The sequence below is a fragment of the Anabas testudineus genome, chromosome 11, assembly GCF_900324465.2.
Source record: "Anabas testudineus chromosome 11, fAnaTes1.2, whole genome shotgun sequence".
NCBI lineage: Eukaryota > Metazoa > Chordata > Actinopteri > Anabantiformes > Anabantidae > Anabas > Anabas testudineus.
Genome location: NC_046620.1, coordinates 17,044,846 through 17,067,546, shown reverse-complemented (window position 1 = coordinate 17,067,546; position 22,701 = coordinate 17,044,846).

The following is a 22,701-nucleotide window of genomic DNA, read 5'->3' as shown; positions in this document are numbered from 1 at the left end:
TTGACTTCAAGTAGCTGGTTTTTAGTAAAAGCCACAAAATAAACCAAATAAACAACCAAAACTGAAATCAGCACAATTGATTCAATATGATTGCAACTGGCCAATAAATTACATGTATGAGGAGTCTGCAAATAATTTGAAGAGCAGCAAAGAAAAACACTTAAGTCAAAACATGTCTTAAGGCAAAATTACAAACTCCAAGTACAGGGGAAAGAAAAATCAGTTGGTTGCAGATGAGGAGAGTAATTGAAATTTATTACTTCCACCCTTGGGTCGGGCTCAGGCTACACCACCGCAGCACAAGCCTTGTTTGTTGCTCCCAGTGGCAGAGTGTGGTTTCAGCTTTGGTCGTGTCAAACTCAAAACATCTTACAGTAAGAACTACTCACAGTTTACCACATCCACCCGTGTTGTTGTGACTGAACCGTTAGAACTTTGTTGCTTCATATTCTGCTTTTAGACCTGAAGGGTAATTACATGAAAGTTTCCCTAATGACGTGATGTCAAATCGCCTTTACTTGAGCAGCTGAAACTGAATGTCTTAAGGGTGTTTACTATTCATCCACTGTCAAGCAGGTAACGTTACATCTTATGTAGTGTAGAGACAGGTGGCGAGTGCTAGGGAAAAACATAAATAATTGAATGGATAGCCAGTGAATGCACATTATTCATTCTGATGACTATGAAGACAATCGCCAGATCCCAACCCCACTGAACACCTAGTGTATGGAATCATTTGGAGCTATGTTCAGCATGCTCAACACATTCAAATGAAGGAATGTGTTTTGAGACGGATGCGTTCCATTCAACAAGGATAAAAAATGCTAGCAGAAACATTTTTTTTGAGAATGCTACTGGATCTTTAAGGTTCAGTTAGTTAGGTTGTAGGGGTTAAAATAGGAAGTAGTCATAGTTAAGATAAAAGCACAGAAGGTCAGGGAATGATTGTTCTCATGGTTAAAAGAAACCAAAATAATTGGATGTGCTCAAAAACCCAAATGACACGGTGCTGGTTGGGCAAGGCCACCACCACCATTTGAAGAGGTATGGGTTCCGACAGCTGGCTCTCCTTTGGATCCACTTCCCAAACTATTCAGTTTTTTCCTATTGAGCTTCTGCTGCCACCAGACAAATTCTAGCATAACATGAACATGAATTACCACATAAAAACAAACTGTGACTGACTATGGAGGGAAAAATGTCATGGCCTTCGTCCAACATGCTGTAGCAATGTTTTATTATTATTACTTCTGATAACCTGCAGCAGTGCTGCAAGCCCACCTTTAGGCACCAGTACCTGCACTGTCCAAGATATCAGCTATTTATTAAATGTATATTCACTTAAAGGAAAAGTAGAAAAAAAATCATTTTCAACATGCTGTTGTTTGTATTTGCGCTAGTACCTATTTGTAAAAGTTCCTGGTGGGTAACAAATGGAGCAGACCCATATTCACATTTTCCTACCAACCTACCACCTCCTCTCTTTGTGGCCTTTGTGGTGTGCGTATCAACATCAAACCACTTGATCCTTTGGTCACAGCAGACAAGACTCATAATTCTTACAGACGCTCGAGGCTTAAGATTTGTCACTTAAGCCTAAACATATGTTGTTTTGGGGCATTTGCTGAAAGAGCTGATGCTATCATTTTTCTTGGGTGGATAGTCTCACTCCAATCCTTCTAGTAGAGTAGAGACTTGCAGAATCAGCAGTGAGGCTGTTCTGGAAGTTGGCCCCAAACCCTCCTTACACAAAACACTACTATTTAGATGCTACAGTGACACAGGACACAACATCAGTAGCCTGTGATAAAATAGCACATTTTATAGTAGCACAGGGTAGTGAGTTGGCAAGCTGGCAAAAAGTACCTTGAATAAAAAAGTCAGTGATAGCAAGGTAAGAGTCATAAAATTAAGGAAACTGCTCTGAATGCAAGGTCAAAGATAATTAAAAAAGATAATTACATGAAAGCTACTGTATAAAAATGAGTTGGAGCATTAATCTGAAGTGATGGTACACATTTAACATCTTCCGCTCAGCTCAAATAGGTCGATCTAAAGCTGGAGAGCCCGATGTCCTTGATTTTGATCTGGACTTCATATGCAGCAACTCTTAAATGAAGATAAGCATGTTAAACTACAAACAACAAAAGTCTAATTATATCACGGAGCCTTTGCGTTTCTGTGGAGTCTGAAGTCATACTTGCAACTATGCCCACGGTGGAAATGAGAAAAATAAACATCACTATGAGCAGATGTGGGGAAAACAGATGCAGTTACAGAGCAGCAGTGACATGAAACATTCATTCTGTCACAAAAGAGTAAAAGTAAATAGGGAAACAGAGCATTGTCATGACAGTAAGGTTGGCATAATGGATGTCAGCCTTCGGGGACATCATTAAATGAGATTAGCAGCAACAGCGAGGTTATTTCTTTCAGGCTGGGGTTCAGATTTGTCATCTGACTGACCTTTGACCCTTGTAGTCTCCTGTGTTACGGCCTATTAAGTTGGATCTTTTGCACGTGCACAACATCTATGCATTTTCAGTGCCAATAAAAATGTTGATTATGTATGTTCCGCCGTCTCTCTGCACGCAATGTTTGTGTAGGAGTCAGCCTCGCTAGACTGTCTGCTGAACGTGCCGAAACTCTGTGGACAAACAGACACAGATGACACTGTCATTCTGTTTTTGTAGAAAAAAGAAAAAAAAAGAAAAACAGGAATTTATTTCAGTATTTTCACTCACTGTAAATCAAGATAATTCACTTTAGACAGGGAAGAAGGTTCAAGTTAGGCTTTTCCATAAAAAAAAAAAAAAAACTAAATAAGAGTATCTGGGTCTTGATAATAAACTTTTCCTTTGTTTTGGAGGAAAACAACCTTTCGAGATGACACCTGACAAAGTGACTTTTTAGCTCCCTGTATTACACAGACACAGATTAGGATCACTTTAACCACTGAGACAGCACTGGCATTAAACCTGAGCTGTGTGTATGTGTGTGTGTATGTGTGTAGCTCTGTAGGAGGTGAACCAGTGAACAGGACTGTAATTGTAAACATGGAAATGCAATATTCACACCAGGACTGCTCAACTCGCTTAATGGACAACTTCTGTCATCTGTGTCACTCCCTCACTGTTTTTGACTTGGTCTTGTCTGATCTTTCAACACATTTGTCACCCCAGGGTGATAGATGGCAAAGTCACCACCCCATCCAAAACAGCTAGACAAAGGCTCCCTTTTTACCACCATACAACACTCTTTTTGAGAAATAATTTTCAATTTTAAATGTCAGTGTATCACTGCTTTATTCCACATGTAATACCGTAACTGTGGCTGATTAGTTGTCTCTACTTCCCAACAATGGTCTTTCTTAATATCAAGACCACATATCTCATAAACTTTGTTGCTGCATGTGACTTAAGTCATATGCCCCTCTGTCTGCACATCAGCATACGTTTGAACTTTTTTCCCCCCAGTGGCTTATATTTATATCTTCATTGGCCTAATGATGTTGTTGTTATTATAAAACACAAGTGGCTCACATTTCAGTTAAATAATCACATACCTGGTGGTTTAGCACCACAGAGGTGCTGGACACATGTCACTTACAGACGTAAATGTGAACCGTCAACATTTAAAGATTGGAACTGGCAAAAGATTGAAATTGAGCATAAATGTAATGTAATGTGAAAGTAGATTTATTGAGTGTAGGATGATGGAAATGGAAATTCTAACCACATTTAAAATCTAATCTACGCTGTAAATAAAAAAACCTCAACGTACTGTATATGTAATCCTATTGTGTGCATACCGTAACTTTACTGGAATTTTTTTTTTATTTCAGTGCACAATGCCAACATATTTTATAAAACTTAACGTTTGCTACTTTCTCACCCTGAGACCTCACACCATCTCTCGCCCCTTCTCGTCGTCTTTGAGCAATTAAAAGAGTTAGCCTTGCGAGAAGGCTGTTGAGCGCCACTTCATCTGTATGCCTCGCCAGACAATAGCCACTCTCAGTCACTTTGGCTGAGACTCAATGCACAGTCAGCCCAGACAAAGAAAGGAAAGACAAAGTGACAGAAAGCACTGGAAGTTTGTATCAACAGAGGGATGAACGCCGCCTGTAACATACTCATCATCATATCTGATGCAGACAGAATCATTCTCAAGTCTGAAATGTGGTGTGTGTGTGCGTCTGAGTGCGTCTACCCCTCCTAATAACTGATTCTGATCACCTCCCCAGCATTGTCTTATAGTTGCCTCCTGAGAAATAAAGCAGGAAAGATAAAAAATGATGGCAGAGAGAGGAATCCTAATTAATTGTGATGAATATGCAGATTGGGTTGAATCCTCTGGATAGCGGTCTCTTTTCACCACAATCTGCTTCAATATTTAGACAGAGCTTAGGGACAAAGACAAGTCTACGCCGAGAATACAATCAGCCTCAATTTAACTTCACTGCTAGTCCTTGGACTGCATGTGTGTGTGAGTGCCTTCCTTCTTTATACCAGTCTGTGTGCTCTCAACCTATTTCCATTGTAAAACTTACAACTTATAAAATCACTGAGTCTGAGTATTTTCAGTATTTTTTGGCAACTTACGACTACAAAGAGACTTGACTGTCCTCTGTTGAAATCTTACAGTATCTATTGAATTTAGCTTTTTTAAAACAAGAAATGTTTGTTTTCTCTCTGTTTGAGGTACAGTATTTATTAAGAAAACTGTCTTATACAGCTTCTCAGCGGTGTCGTAGTTTTACAGCAATCAAAATCTCAAAATCTCATCACATTTCACTTATATCAGCAAGACTAAAGGCTCAATTTTCCTGAATCCAGCAGCATAGTGTAGATTTTTGCCTTCACTAAATAAAGTGACAGAAATACTAAAGTGCCTTTCAGTAGACAAATGCTAATATCATTATGCTAAAAACCAACATTCTGAGGACATGTGTGGAAAAAACCATTAACCTCCCACTTGTAATTCTGAGTAGGATAACTTCTGGTAATTTCTGACTGTTACCAGTGTCTCTCACCTGGCAAAATAAATTTTGGAAGTGGCAACGTAATGGCTGGCAGAATCAATTTATTATATATTAATATATATTTGAAATGTAGGATATACTGTGTCTGTGTCCAGTTTAACTACACTGGAAAGCAAAACAGAGGAAACACCAAGATATTGTTAGATTTTTACACTGAAATGTAAAAAAAATGTATATCAAAAGGAGAAAAATGTTTTTATTGATCTGTATTAGTTTAATGTAAATGATTGAAAACTTGAGTGTAAGGTAACAACAAGGGAAGTGCACGTTTGTCCAGGAGCAAAAGTACCTGTGAGTGTCCTCCTTTAGAAACAGTTTCCCCACTAACTTGGCTGTTTTGTTGTGCATAGGAAATTCAGGTTAGCTAAGTTGGACTAAGGACAAATTATTGGACTAAGTTTTGCAAACAGTGGAATTTAAATGACTCATTCGATGATGTTTCGGTCCAAGTGAAAAACAGAGAATACAGAGCTCAGAGGCAGAGCTGATGAAAAGATGATAGATGTTTGCCTAGCACCACCAGTGGAAGTGGTAATGTGATCATCTGGGGATGCTGAAGAAATGGGAGTGTGGGAAATCTGCATCATGTGCAAGGCAACCTCAACCAACATGGCCACCACTCCATACTGAAGAGGCATTCCATTCCCTCTGGGCACTGACTGACTGGGGATAATTTCTTTTGTTGCAATAAACTGACCCCAAGTATTCTTCCTAGTTGTGTAAGAATCTGGAGGAGAATTTAGTTGCTTGAATGCTCTTGATCCGTATTGATCTGGCGTGGGGAAAAACTGGGCCGAAGAGTTTTGGAACACTGTTCTATCAGCACAGCCAACCTTTGGGAAGTGCTGCAGGCCTAGGAGATAATCACACCTGAATATCTGCAAAAATGGATCAGATTTGTTGATAAAACCAACAACAAAAATAAATAGGAATACATAAATGTGGGGGCGTTTCCAAAATTTTTCTTGCTGTGACAATCACAGATATATAACTAATAGTCCGAATAAGCTACAATGCTAAGTTAATAAGTTGGGTAATTTTAGTAGTGGCAACAGCTCAGTATCAACATAGCAGAAAACAACTGTCATGGTTGAACATGTAATGGCTACTGGGTCATTTACATGGAAACCATTCCCATGCCTACCATTCTGCTGACCTGATGTGAATGCAGCATTAGCACTAAACTCAACTTACAAATTGCACTTGACTTGTTTGGACAAACTGAAATTTGGACCTACTAATGGGATTAGTTTAAACATCAGTTAAGCCCTTAAAATGTATTCTGCTATTAAAATGGATCCATGTATGAATGTCCATTGCAATCTGTATATTAGTTGTAGGCATTTCGGTAATAGTAATGTTGGTTTGTTCATCAGGATAATCAGGATCCATCCTCTGGGGACCATGAGTGCCTTTGCATTTATATTTTTCCGTCTGGACCAAATTGGTGATCACCAAAAGTGACTTTGGATTATTTTTTTATTCTAGGGCAGTTTGTAGTGGAAGCGGAGAATTTACTTCTTTGCCTGAATGGTAGTCAAGGACACTAACAGAACCACTCCATGTTGCCAGAATTATTGTATTGTATGTTCCTGCAAATTAAAAACCAAAAACACATGCAGCACAAAAACATAGAATTAAAAATACAGTTTGGATGAACCTTGGTGGTTCATTTACCACTTATTTGCAGTAAACTCAGAGTAGCCTTCTAGTTAACTAATGTGCAGTTTACACTGCAAAGATACATCATAACTACACAGAGTTAGCTTCTTAACATTCTGAAAGCATTACCAGGCAGCGTTTCATTTTGATGCATACATTTGATGAGACATGCATCTGGTTCCTGCTGAAGTTTCAGGTTCACTGTAGGTACACTTTGTGCTTTCTTTTTGCCAAAGGAAATCTTTCAACCAATACATCACATTCACTTTGATTACATCTGTTAATGAAAGCTTAGTCTAACCAACAGGCATTCAAAAAACAGCTGTGATCCATAAAAGGAAATGGAAATTAAAGCTGCATTTTATGAAATTACTGTTAAATTGCCTTTTGTTTTATGAGAGTTGGTTCTAGTATTTACACAGCACTTGTTTTTTATGAAAAACAATACAGCTGAAAAGTAGCAATTATACTTTGATAAACCAAGAAAAAACATTTAAAAGTCAGGTTAAGGCCAAAAATGAACAAAAATCTTCTGTCATGCTGGAAAAGTCATCCACCGCTGACCATTATAGAGGAACGGAAAGTTGAGAAAAAAAGAGATGAGGTAACAGAAAAGCTGCTTGAGGTCAGTACAAGACCTCAACTCAACCTTTACTGCTCTCATCATCTGCTGCACCCTCTTTCCTTTATTTCATTTGTTGCCATTTTTCACTGCGCATTTTCCAATGCAGCCAGCATCGATTGATTTCATCCATGCAAACGGAATGAGATTGTGTGTGTATGTGTGTGTGCTTATGTGGTTGGATGTATCAAGCGTGCGCTTGCACATGCACGTGACTGCAGTGAAGAGTGAGTCATTTTAATGTCTGGAAGCTGTGTTGTGATCTCTGAACCACAGGCTGGCCGACAAGAGGCAGCCAAACAGTTGGTCATCTGGTGTGGGCTGCGATATCACAGCCTGGGTGTAAAACTGTGTGTGTGTGTCTGTCCGTGTGTTTGCGCGCACGCCAGTGTGAGTGAGAGACATACAGAGCTACAAGTGCTACTGCTTGGACCCAGCCACCTGTGTACAAAAAGACCTGGGAGTTATATATTTTATTCCAGGGATGATGCTAAGATAAAAAATGACCATCAAATGAGGTCTGGCATGACTGCAGACATTATGCAATAGTTAAATTAAGCTTTTGAGTGAGATGTTTCATCATAGTCTGAAGTAAATGGCATAGAAAAAAACAAAGTAACTACTTCTACTTGGCAATAAACCTATTTCTGACTTCTGATAGGGGATACAGCAGCAGTGTGTACCTGCATTCCAATTATGCTTCTTTCTGTTGAGAATGCTCTTGATGGTCTTCATATTGATCCGCCACAACGCTAAAAGCACTGACAGGTGAATTACACTGATTATATTATAATAATGGCACCTGTTAAGGGGTGGGACATAAACATTAACAGTCAGTTCTTTAAGCAGATGTGTTGGAAGGAGACCACTTGGCTAAACATAAGAATCTGAGTATCTTTTGACAAGGGCTAAACTATGATGACTACACGACTGGGTCAGAACATGTAGAAAATGGCATGTTTTATGGGGTATTGCCAGTATGCAGTGGTCAGAAGCCACCAGAAGTGGTCCATGGAAGAATAGAGCTGTGTAGTGTGTTAAAGGCTCCCTGATGCATGTGTAGCTAGCCTGTCTGACAGAAGGGCTACAAATAGAAATGAACATTTTACTGCTGGCCATGATTGACAACTGTCAGAATACATAGTGCATCACATCCCGTTGTGTATGGGCCCTGCACAGCCACAGGCAGTCAGTGTGCCCTAGACAATAAACCACTTGTCAATGGTTTTAAAGTTATGGCTGATCAGAATATGTGCCTCTGTTGGTTTGACTGTTATGTTTGGCCAGCTAATGACACCTTGGTTTAAGTGTCTGCAAATAATTTTTCCTGCCATTTCGTTAACTTTTTTAACTTAAACTGTGATTATACGTCATCTCTGTATCGAAACCTTGTTGTTACTCCCCCCAAGAGGCAGAAATATCAATTAATATTAATAGTAATAGACTGGCAATATGTCTTCCATTGCATGGTGGTGTATCTCTGAAATGGTCGCTGCAAAAAAAACTACTATAACGATGTGCATAAATACATTTTTCAAAAATAGAGTGACCTGATCTGATTGCAACCCACGAACAGCCAGACTGGACCTGAATAGGCCCGAGCATAAGTAGACAATTATTGTCCTAAGAATGTAATGTAATTCAATTGAATGCTTCATTTGTTTATATAAATAATTGAAAGTCCAATTTCCATAAACACTAAATGAAACGTATCAACTGGACAGATAAGGTAAATCAAATTCAGATCCTTTGTCAGAGCAAAGATCATAGTAAAAAAGCACCCCATCTTACTTTGAGTCAGGTCTTGGTTCTTTAGAACTAAGGGGATCAGCAGTCATGTATCCTGAATGGGGTCAAAGTGGTTAAGTTTAAGTTATTCGATGGATGACACAAAATAAAACTTATCAGGTTACATTTTAAATGCAGTTTTAAAATCTTTGTTTCGTTTCTTATTACAGTTTTCACTAGGTAATCCATAACTGGCCCGAAAAGGTGTAGAGAAACATGGAAAATCACTCGGCGGCTGAATAAAAAATTAGTTGGCGAGGGTTCACATCAAATATGCATCTTTAAAGGGTGGCAAAACAAACACAGCAGGACTGAACACTTCTGTTGTTCATTGTGTTTGTGTGTGGTACCGTCTTTGAGCCCTTTGATGTAATTATGTCTTTTCCCTTATGCCTCCCAATCTGTTTTTCATCATTATTATGCTTTTCAGTAATGAGCACTCTCTTCCTTTTGAGTAAAGAAAAACATACATTTCCACACAATGGAATATTTAGTAGTGTTATGTATCCTTGGATGGGTTTGCTCTCTTTTGCTTAGAAAGTGGATGCAGTTTTATGGGCGTGTGTGTGTACGTGTGTGTGAGGGATGAGGCACAGTGGGGGGTTAAGCCCTGAGATGGGGGTGAGTCTTGTTGTCCTTCCTGAATTATTTAACACACGGGGGAGTATGTGAGTGAACACTAACCCTGGCTATCACGCAGGGCAGAGAGGCTGTTTTCATGAGTGTGCGCCTTCTTATGTTATGCTTTCATATAGCTTGGAGACGCTGCGCTGTTGTCTTTATGAGTCACTGTTTACAAAGAGAGGATGCACCGACGTGTCCACACATCATCAGGTCCAGTCCAGTGAGATTGACCAAAAAGCTCATTTGGCCTCTCTCTGGACTCTTTAATCCTGTTTCTTGGAATTTGACAGAAGGAACAAACAAGCATATAGGGGGGTGGGGGGAGGGAGTCGTGGTCCTTCTCCAGAGGAGAACATGAAAGTGTGATCTTTTCTGGTAAAGCCTCTTACAGTGTCATGGGTTTACACTCCTGGCGAGTGATTTGGGGTTTTGTGTGTGTTTTGTTGTTGCTGTTGTTGTTTTTTGTTTTGTTTTCTATGAAGAGTCCTCGCAAGTATGAAAAGATGAAGAAAATCCTTTAAAGTGGAGGCTGTTATTGTAAAATGTGGGGGTTATGACTTGGATTTGGAGTTAAGGGTTTGGTCAGTCTGGGTTATAGCCTCAGGAGTGAATGTATGGTAAGTCTGTGGAAGGTCCTCATAGGTATAGTGATACAAACATGCTTTAAACACAGCTATTCTTCAATGCTGGAAATCCCTGAACTTGTGAACTCTCACTCTAACCTCAGACCCCGAGTTACAAAGCACAAACGTGAACACACACACATACACACTCCTCTATACCCCTAAGGCTCCTTGCAGGTATCCAGTGGAGCTATAACTGTGCACACATGCTGTATAAATTCACCTTTACTCTCATTATACCAACATGACCTACAAGCTACTGTCTTTTTCACCTTCATCATGCGGTTTCAGCGCTATGCCCAGATTTCAAATGTTTTTTTTTTAAAGTCATTTCCCGTACTCTCTCCCTCTCTTTTTGTTTTAGCTCTCAACCCTTACTCTTTCTCTCTCTCTCTCTCTCTCTGCCCAGCTACTATCCCACCCACCTAACATGTTGGCATACAAACACTGTTTTTAGAAAGCAAAACAACCCGGGGAATATGACTGGAATATGGAAACGCTTAATCTCTCTGGGTGGATGAGTATCAAATCCCCCAGCAAATGGTTGAGGTAGAGAGAGAGAGAGAGAGAGAGACTAAGGAAGAACACTGTGCTCACTTTGCCAAGGCCAGATGGTGAGGGCAGCTTTGGTGCTGCATGGCCTCTCTGCCTGTCAGGTCATGACGCACACACACACACAAACACATAAACAAACACACTACGATTACCTCAGCCTGTTTGTACAGCAGTGGTCTTCTGTATGTGGTGGCCTAAGCGAGTCAGACTTATTAGATTAATCTTTTATTTGTCTCTGTGCTGTTAGCACTGTTTTTCATCTGTGTGTTGCTGGGATTAAGAGACAGTTTCTGGTTTGCATTTTAGTTTAGATAGTTTGTAATCGCTTTTCTGTGTATGTGTTTGTTATTCTGGGTTGGAGAGAGTACAAATATGTCCTAAAGTGCTACTGTGTTAAAACCTTTCCCAAACGGAGCTGTTGTGAATGCTGCAAGAACTTTGAGCATAGCATGAGCTGCTGCACATGGTACCCAAAGACAAGAAGAAAAGTAAAGGCATAGGTGTCTTCAAAGGTAGTCCCACAGAGCAAACAAAGGGCCCACACTTTGGAAAAAACACGCCAAAGTTCTGTTTTCAACTGACAGAGAACCAGTTTGGTTTTTGATCATGAACCAAGTTCGGAGCATTTTGACCAGAAATTCTAGGTTCAGAAGCCAGAATTTTGGTTTCCTGTGAGAACCAGATGCCAGACGGACCAGAACAGGAACCATGGCGACATCACCATCATGACTGAGTGGGCACCAAACCCAAGAAAGTTAAACACAAACCAAAAAAAAAAGGCAAAATGGAGCACAACCTAATCCAGACTGTGGTGCTAATGCACCTAAAAGCTCTTTGCCAACAATCTATTAACATGAAAAGTCAAAGAAGCATAATGGAGAAGTGAGTTGACTGGTCGTCTGCTGAATGTCCTTAGAATCGTGGATGCTCTGTTTGTTGCTCTTCTGCATTGAGCCCATTGAGATGTTATGGTTCTTAGAAATGCTTTATGTATTTCATCAGATCTGAATGGAACTGGTTCTCTCAAAGTCTGACATAGTGATGTTCACAAATAGTGCTCTTTCAATGGAAAGAAAAAGACCAAACTGATGTCTTTAACTTAAAAGTCACAGCGCGGACTAATAAACAAACACTGCCAACAGCCTTTTGAGAAAAAAACGAAAAAAAAAAAAAGACCAAATTTCATCTCAAGCAGTGACTTACCATTTTCATGTCACCTCAGTTCACGAGTAAACAAACAAAACTGGCATAAACCATAAAAAAATAAATAAACCAAGTTATGACAAATTCCCCATTTGCCATTGGGCTAAAACCCCACAGAAACAGCATACACACTGACCCTGGTTGACTTTGTGTGGAATGCGGAATGTGACTCGGAGCGTCAGCACTGCCACTCTCACATGCCATATGCTAAGGGTCTTGTGTCTGAGAGACAAAGAGAATTCATCAACACAACACAGGCAGGCATTGATGGATGTGTCATGATGGGATAGGCACACGTTATTATGGCCGGCCTGATGTTTCCTGATGTAAAATATTCATTGAAAGATCCCAAACTGGATTGTCCATACAGCTGTGTATAAAAGCCGCTAGCCGCTTCTGCCCTCGGTCACCACTCGGCCATTCACCCTACATATTGTGTTTTCTGTGCATTCTTTGCTTTATTATTGTATATTCTGGACTTTATTGTCAAACGGATGTCATATTTTTTAATGAAAGTGTTGCTGTTTGTGAAGGAAATACTGTGTCCTTGCAGGGATAAAGTTGGTGCTGAATACACAGCCTTGCCTGTTGTTCCTAGCTGCGTTCTGGTTCAACTTTGTTGGCCCCACAAAGGCTCTCTGCGGCCCTGAGAGATAAATAGATATCATTTGTAATTGCTTGGCTTGAAACCACTCTTAGTGCTGCAGAGGTAGATATTGTCTGTTCTGGTCATGTCCTTATGCGAAGTGTTGTGCGTGTGTGTGTGTGTGTTTGAGTGTGAGTGTTTATATTTGGAAGGCTCTTATCTTTTCTATCTGTTATTCCCACTGTATTTCTGGCGTGTTTAATCAACACTTGGCCCTATTTGCACTGGAGCAGTCGCTGTAAAAACACACTTTACCATTCTCTCTTCTCTCCCTCTCTCTAATGCACTTTTAAATCTCAGACTTCCTCACCCCTTTTCGCAGTAGATAAAAGTGCTTTCATCCCATCTGAGGTATCTGGCTTGTTTAGTGCAGAATAATGTCTGGGCCTGTATGAAAAAGAGCAGGGGTCTATAGGTCTGCCTGCAAATGTAAAACAAAGCTCAAAAATAACTGGGCTCATTGCCATTCCAGACAGATAGGACTTGGCCCAGGGCAGTGTGGAGCAGAGAGAGACGGAACCAGCACGGGGACACAGCCAAGGTCGGCTCAGGATACACACTCATCAAGAGGTCGATCAGCCAGCCCAGGTGACCTCGCATTGACCCCATGAGTTTTATAGCCGGGAGGGGAAAAAATGTTAAAAACTATGCTGATTTTAAGTGTCTGTGTATGTATGTCTGCGAGATCTTTCTCCTGTGTTTTCTCAGGGGAACAAACTTGGCCTCTGCACACTTGGATGTAAACTAATGTGCTATTGTGAGTTTGAATTCTCATTTTTAAGGTCACAGTGTCACTGTGGTACTTTCACTGTACCAACATTGAATTAGAAATGCAGACACGAGAAAACATAGCACACCAGAGTGACTTACACTTTGTACAGTATACAGCCAAGATGAGAATGATTAGAGGAGGATCAGATCTGCCAGTTGTGAAAATATTGATAGTATGAACACATATATTTATATAAAACAACATATTTTATAGGACACATGCCTGTTTTCAGTAGGAAATCATTTATCTTTCATTAAGTAAACAACTACGTGCCCATATTAAAGATGCTTTTTATGCTATAACGATTCCTCCTGTTCATGCTAGGCATAGATCGATTCTTTACTAAAGTCTTTACAATTGGACTGTTGTGATCCAAAGTTCACAGTTTGTGTTTGTGTTGTTTTGGATAATGCCATCTAACTTTGCAATGGAAGAATGCTGAATGCTAAAAGATAATCCCAACTCCCCTTTTCTATCAGCCAGTTGCTGTTAATGAAATAGGAGCTGTGTTAAAAACTATCAATTAACTAAGTTGATAATTAAATAATCTAATAATATTCACTGAATTTACTTACTTTACTTACCTACTTAATAGGTTAGAGTGAAACCTTTTATTGTCCATGTGAATTTGAGCCAGTATGTACAATACCAGCACACTGAAGAAAAAGTATCTAAATGGACTTCCCAAAATGCAGTTTAATTCTGTTAATTTATATTCATGCAAATACTGTATTTCCAACTAAGAAAATCACTTTAAGTTAAGTTCAGGTTCTATGCAGCACTTCACATTTCTGGGTACTGATCTGTATTCCACAAAGCCAGATGGTGACGGTGCACTGTGCAGTGAAACCTGTCAGTTAAATGATAAGCTGCTACCTGCCTTAATTACACTGTGATAACTCCTGAGCTGAATGTGTTAATGAATAGAGAACAGGAAGCTAAGCACTGAGCCTAAGTAAAAAAAAAAAAAAAAACAACACAAAGTTGGCACACTAGTCAGTAACTCAAACATCAAATAATGTGTCTCTGTTGCTGCACAAGCCTGCTGATTTCATATTTCTCCAGCCTTGCAATGTGTTTACCATGTTGCTACATCAGAATGCTAATTACAAAGTTACACATGTTGACATCTCACTGCATTCCCAGATAAGAGACCCCCATGGTACCTTACCTGGCAGCATAACCAGCTGTACTGTATATTCAGAGTGATCCTTTGATTTCATTCGCAGCCAGATTGATTGAACATAGCCCCAGGTCTGTGTCTGGCCCCTGCATAAACAGATCCAGTGTATGTTATGTTTAATTCAAAGTCCTTCCACTGGAAAGGAACCAAACTGATGAGGACTTGTTTACACTCTCCGACCTCACCAAGCCATGGCCTACTTTTAACAGCCTCAGTACACTTTAATCGGAGTTAAGTGTATGTTTGCATGAGTGTGTGACTGACAGCATGCAGTATGTGTGTGCATAACAAATTAGCTTTGCATGTATAATGCACAACTCCTCAGCTATAGATCCATGTATCGTCAGGCTTGAGGAAGTGAGATATGTGTGGCCGCATGCTCCTGGAGACCCGCTTGTGACGCTTGTGTGCACGTATGTGTGTGTTTGAGAGAGTGAGAGACGGGTTACATTTGCTCGTCTGTGTGGAAGATATATAGCCTTGCAGTATGACCTCTTTTGGCTCTGTGATCTCCATCAATCAGGAAGACTTAGAACTTGGGGCAGATAAGAGGCAACGTTATACAATATATGATGGCTTATAAAATAGGCCGATAACAAGCCTGAGCACATTCAAGATGTTCAGCTTTAATGCTTTCATGGAACAAGACTTTATCAGACTTTGCCTTTATGAAATTGTGCCAAAGCTGGTCTGTGTTACAAGTACAATTATATAACTAAATGCATGTATATGCTGTATGCTGTGAGTGAAATCACTCACCCATCTGTCTCTCAGCACACTTTCCTCAGTAAAACAGTGTATTCACACAATTTTTGGACTACAAAATTTCCTGAGTGTGAGTCTGTGTGAGTATGTGTGTGTTACCGACAGCTTTCTGTGTAGCAGAGCAGATACCAGCCAAAGATTAGGATGTAATTACACGCCACTTTCTGCTCCATCTCTCTGCCTGAGAGAGGAAGAGAAAGAGATAGAGTGAGGGGGGGTGGTGGAGGAAGAGGAGGGGAGGTAAGGTGGAGATAAGGCTGGGCTGTGTGTATCGGACTGTAGTGTGTATGTGGGGTGTGAACATCCTAATAAAACACCCACTCCCCACCTCAGTATTGTACACACACACACACACACACACTCTCATCCAGTGAACTTGAAATTCAACAAAAAAAAAACCTTTCATCCTGCCTACCTCGCTCAACACGCGCCAAATGTTTTGACTCGAGATTCACCCCGCCCGTCTGTCGCTATGGTAACCTAATGAACATCACCATCGCATCCCAGGCGCTGCTGCTGGTCTCAATTTAAATGTAAAGTCAGCAAAAGCAAAAGTTACTCTGGCAAAAGTGTTCTATATGTATGAGTGTGTGAGGAGAAAGGAGGGGGGTGCAGTGAAATGCTATTTTGCTCTTTGAACATGTGTCCCACGTGCACACCATGGAGATAAGTTGCAGGGGGAAAAGAAACTTAAATGGCATCTAATTTAGCTCTTATTTCGTCCTCGTCTTTCCTTAATATTCACCTTCTTTCTCTCTATTTTGCAAGCACCACCCCCCTCCTCCCTTTTGCTGTGGTGACATTTTTAGGTCACCCCTCACTCACTTTCATCATCTTTACCCTGACATGGCGTACGCACATCTGCGGCACGTATCTGTGCAAGGTGAAGCTGGTGGGATGTGGGAGTGGGTTGCACGAGGAACGCCTCTGGGGAACATCGGGGGGGGGGGGGGGTGGGATGATGATCTCCCGGCATTGCCGCTCGCTCCCCTTTGAAGCTGGTGAAGCTGGTGTTAGAGGAGACAGTGTTGCACCTAAACTTCACCTATAGCTACATCCTAATGCACTCGTCTTTCCCCACATTCTGGATCTGTGTTTACATATATACATGCAGTACATATAGGTGAGAAGGAGGAATTCTCAGATCAGAAGCAATATGGATGCGAATGAGTTTTAATCCAAAGTCTGAAAGAGACAGAGACAGAGAGAGAGAGAGAGAGTGTGTGTGTGTGTGTGTGTGTGTGTGTGTGTGTGTGTAACAGAGAAAAACAGGGAGAAAATAGGGGGAGTTCCACATTTCTGCAGGATCAAAAGCTTTCAGGGGATTTTGGAGCTTGGAGCTGGTATCTGTGTGTGTGTGTGTGTGTGTGTGTGTGTGTGTGTGTGTGTGTGTGTGTGAGAGAGAGAGAGAGAGAGAGAGAGAGACTGTGTGTTTGTAAGAAGGGGGTGGAGGTCCAGGGAGCTTTGACACAGATGTGAATATAGAAAAACAAAAACAGCGCATACACACACACACACACACACACACACACACACACACACACACACACACACACACAAAACCCAGATCCGTGCATGTGCTACACATAATCATATCGGCAGATAGGAAGTCACATTTTCTCGTAAGAATCCCCACCACCACCACTAAAACATACACAATCACCACCTTCATACCGGAATGGGAAAATCATAGCTGGATTAACTCTTAACTCTCACCAAAAACAAACACATATGATTAAACTAGCTGCAAACACACATACGCTGTCAGGGAAAGGTTCAGTAAGAACACCTCAAATGATAATATTATGATAATATTGTAGCATAAATACAATGTTTTATGTTACTTGATTTTAATAATAATTACATTTATTTATATTTAGACATTTCTATGTACACTTAAAAAAAACCCTTTTCTTTAGCAGGTTTATCCTATCCTATGAGGATGAATCAAATTATACTCAAGGTAAGCTTCTACCTCCCCTGAGCTGTTTTATTAAAAAAAAATGACCTGGCTAGCTTTAATTTCAATCTAGTGTAAAATAGTATGGGCTATCTTTCATTTTACCAATTTTACATTTATTTTTCTCAACCACAAAAAGTTAAAAAAAAAAAAAGGCTTGGCAAACATCCAAGCAAGTGGATTATTGTTAATTTATCTAAACTTCAAATAACAGTCAAATTTAGAATCAGGTATGTTTGGATAATGAGGCTTAAAAACATTTAACTTAGAAAGATCAGTAGGCTATTTAAAGATTGTGAAAGCAATCAAATACATGGTGTAGCTACATGTCTGAGGTTGACAACTGTAATTTTTCAGCCTATAAATATAGTCATCATCACCCTGGAGAGGCTGGAACATGTGAGTGTAGAACTACCTATTAGAAAAGTATTAAAAAGTATCCAGTATGCACATTAATTATTAACATAAACAAATACACAACTATTCCTAACAGTTCGACAGGCTGTTGAAATTATGAGTGGATTTTCTAAATCATAGTTTTTAAATCATACCAAAATCATGGGTGGATTAATTCCCTGTGACATCAGCTTGTCTGCGGCTCCTAAGCCATATTTAGTTGATGATCAAATAGCTTAACCTGGCCAGTTAATCCCATCCTAATATTCCACTAATCTGTCCCCAATCCAAACTATAACAGAATCAGCACCGGCCATTTGTTGTTTGTGTTCGAGCTGTGTTTTTTTTTTTTTCCTTTCCTGCTAGTTTTTTTTTCTGCTCAGGTTTTGCACTCAAAAAAAGTTTTGAGCAGGCCACCTTTCTGATTGTGTTTGTGTGCGCGTGTGCGTGTCTGTGTGTGTGTTTCCTGTAAATATTCACCATGTTCAGGCACCATGACTCAAGGTCTGGCAGACACAGTGTTGTATCAAACACAGAGACACACACACATAAACACACTCTTACAACTGCGACCTGATTGAAGCCACATACCTAAACAGAGGATTAGTGACTTATCATCATCTAGTAGCTGGAGTTTTAATGTTAGCAAGGTTATGTTTCCTGGTAAGGTTCTTATGGTTTACAATAAGCAGACAACGTCCAAATGTTATTCATTCTGCTTTTGAAGAGCACTTTACTTGATGAAAAAAAAAAGTGTGTATAACCTCCTGCTGTACTTGTTTGTTTGTAGCAGACTTAATACCGTAATCAGATAAGCATTTTCAACTAAGAATAGAGATGAGAGTGAGTGGGGTCTGTGATGAGGATGAGGATGGTGATGATGATAAGGGTTTAGGTTTGGGTGATACCAATGAAGAGAGGATTTCGAGGGGAGAGTGATGGAGTGGTGGTTGGAAACAGTGGAAGGGGCAGAATGTGAGGAATGGAACGTATGGGAGCTCAGCTTGGATGAATTTATCAGTCTGCTGGTGTCAGTATTTTATTAAAAATAATTTATTAGCATGTATAATCTCCAGGAAGGACTTTGACTGAATTCTAATGACATTAAGTATCCAAACCAATTAAGTTTTTCCACATTTTACTGTGTTATAGATTGAATATGTGTTACAATTCCCAGGAAGAAGTCTGGAACAACCATGACTTTTGTTAAAGTTGACTATCGGACCAAGTACAGCCTTGATGAGGAAGGTGAACAAGATCCCATTGGTCACTGTTAGAGCTTAAGAACTCTGCATTGATGGAAGAGCCTGGTGGAAGGAACCATCAATCAGGCCTTTATAGTAGAATGGAAAACGCCTCTGACTGTCCTGAAACCTCCATAGTCTCTCTGTGGAGACCTAAACATGGCAGATATATGCTGATGGAGTGTGTGAGGATCTATCAAGAAGAATGGGATAAACTAAATCCAAGTGTAAGAAGTGAATTATGGGTTGCAAAACCTTTGGATTTTGATTTTTAATTAACTTGGAAAAAGATCTAAAAATAGACATATCTTTATGTAACGTAGAGTACTGGACAAAAAAAAATCAAAACTAGCTATAGGTAAAAATCCATAGTACTTATAGTATGGTACTGTGTAAAAGTTTCACGCATCTGAAATGCTGAGCTTCTTAACCACCAGTAATAAGAAATATTTTTCAATTAAATGTCTGACTGGTACTAAAGTTAGTTTGTAGTCTGATTATGACCCCTCAGACATACAATCAGAGCTATAAAGAATGACTGTAGCTTTAGCAACAAGAACAACACTTCTGCAACAGATGGTATGGCCCCGCAGAGCCCCGATTTCAATATCAAGTTAGTCTGGGATTACATAAAGGGCCAGAACTGTTCATCAAGATGCTTAAACCCTTGTATCTGCCAATTATCGTAAATAATGTGTGTGCAAGTGTACCTGAGAGAACTGTTTTAAAAATTTAAGAGAAATTTTAAAGGCACATAGGCCAAATGTAAACCTAGAGACGGTCACAAAAGAACATAAAGCCCCAAGAGCTTTGGTTTAGGTGTCAGCCTTCACAAACCCTATTCTGGTCGAACCCTAGCAGATGGTACCACAGAGGGGGAAGGGTATTTGGGTAGAATTTTAATTTACCAAGAGCAAAAGAAGGGGCTGTGGGCTGTGACCATTGGGGCTCCTAGAAGTTACAATGACAGGGGGAAATCATCTTTCCCAAACTCTGCTTACTGGCCCAGATGCAGCCTTCAGCGTGGTTAACATCCTGCCAGGTTAATTCCTGTAGAAATTGCTACAAAAAGTTGTTAAATGTTGCGTGCCAACACCAACAAAATGATTTATTGAACATGGAATAAGACACTGCCTGTCCAAAAGTAACACACTAATATTTTGTTTTGAATAACTTTGATTATGGCACACATTCACCATGGCATTGTTTCAATAAGTTTCTGCAATGACACAACATTTATTCTCGTCTAGAGTTGCATTACTTTTTCACCAAGATCCTGTGTTGATGATGGGAGAGTCAGAGTGCTGTGATAAGTCTTCTCCAGCACATCCCAAAGATTCTCAAAGGGGTTAAGGTCTGGACTCTGGCCAATCCATGTGTGTAAATGATGTGTCATGCTCCCTGAACCACTCTTTCATAATTTGACCCCGATGAATTCTGACATTGTCATCTTGGAATATGCCTGTTACATCAGGGAAGAAAAAATCCATTGATGGAATAACCTTGTCGTTCAGTATATTCAGGTAGTCCGCTGACCTGCCCCTCAGGCTTGTACGGTAGGCACTAGGCATGATGGGTGCATCACTTCACTTGCCTCTCTTTTTGCCCTGATGCTCCCATTACTCTGGAACAGGGTAAATCTGGACTCATCAGAACTTTTACCTATTTGCTTAGTTAAATCCAGGTAGTGACTTTTTTTGGACCAATAGTTTATGTCCCCAATGTGTAAAATTGTTCTGTTTTCAATGGCGACAATAACAGAGTTTTAGCTGCCAAGAAGGAGCTCTCTTGTAATTAAAAAAAATAAAATTGCATATCAGGAGAAAATAAAACTTGTCATTTGGTATCAAAGTTTACTGTTTGGTATGTGAACACCTGCCTGTAGTGAAAGAAGCAGTTGATTTGTTTTGGTGGATTGCTACAAAGCAGTAACGTTTAGTGTCAAATAGTAGGAGGAAAGTGCTGCATGCTGTGCTGGAACAAACAGAAAACAAATGCTATTTTGACAAATGCATGTGACAAAACAACTGTTGTCACATGCATTTGTGCTCCTGTCTTTTTTAAAATCTATTTTCCATGCTATGTGTCGTCTGAGAAAAAGCAATCAGCCAATTTGAAATAAAATGAAGTATTGAACGCTGCTTGACAGTCTCTTCTGTCAGTTTCCTGTATGATGAAATGGTCAGCGCTCCCCGATCGATATCTGACGAAACATCCCATTAAGGTTTTATCTTAGAACACATTGTGATTGCAGCATCAGGGGAGCTCAAGCCCTGATAGAATGGTCACAGGGGTGGGTACGGGGTTTGGTCAGAGGAGGGGTGGAGGTAACCCCATCTGCACCATCTGTGACAAATCCCATGACCCCATTCACCATCCACAGTACAATGAGAAAAGCGCTGATCTCGAGTCAGTGGGCTGTGTCTCACTTCATAACATGTCATAATGACAAGTCACCAGGAAATGATCGGGATGCTCATTTCACGTTAATGAAATGTTGTGACTTTGCTGACTCCCTGGAGGATTACTTCACAAAAGCACCATAATCAAAGTGAAATTTTGTAATTAAAGTTTAACTGCCCTAATAAATCACTATAATTATATTTATGAACAATTTCTCATCACAAAAGCTTTACTTTATTCCCCTTCGAACGTCAAGCATTGCCATTTTCCAAATCTCTCGATTTTGTCAAATCCCAGCTTCTCCTATATGGCTACACACAGACTAATACAAATTGCAGACACACACCACACACAGAATGACTCAGATATATAGGCTTGATATGAGACTGGGGATTTTCTCAATCCCTGTTTTTTATTCAGAACTGTATATAGCTGTAATGCAGTCTAACACTTAGGAAACATGGTGGCTAATGCAGACGGATATACAGTAGGTTTAGCTGGGTCCCTGGGGTTAGAGGATGTATGGAAACAACAAGGATTAGAATAAAGGCCCTCATTGTAACATAATTGACACAAAATCTGCCTCTGTCTATATTTTTTGTCATCTTTCTCCATATGTTTGGTCCACAGTGATTCAGGAGCATCTGTTAAAATGATTAATCAATGACATTTTTTATTGACCACCTCCTTTCCTGCACATGAGCCCTCATATGCTGTTAATATCACTCCAAGTATGACTCAGGGAAATTGTGTGGGAGTGATTTATTTAGGTGTGACAGATGTGTCTGAAATATACAAATCTGTCCCGCATGATAAGATTAGTCACACTGGACACCTCTATTAATTCTGTATGTGTGAGACTTGAATGGAGGGCAGCATGTGTCAGTCAAGAGGTGTGTGTGTGTGTGTGTGTGTGTCTGTGTGTGTTTGTGGGAAATGAGATAATCCCAGTGAGCAGCTGTTCTTTAACCTATAGAGCATCTGGTCATGTTGGCAGTGTGCTTATATAACATGCTGTTGACCTGAAATTACTGACAGTCAATAATGGTGATTAGGTATGATATAATGGTGATTATTTGACGAATGCAGTGCCGTGCATCGTCTTATAATGGCCATTGAATCACTTTATAATTCCTAGGGATTTATCTGGGCCCCACCATTGCGACAATGACGCCCTTAAAGCACTTAATGTCCAGTCACTGTGATCTCCC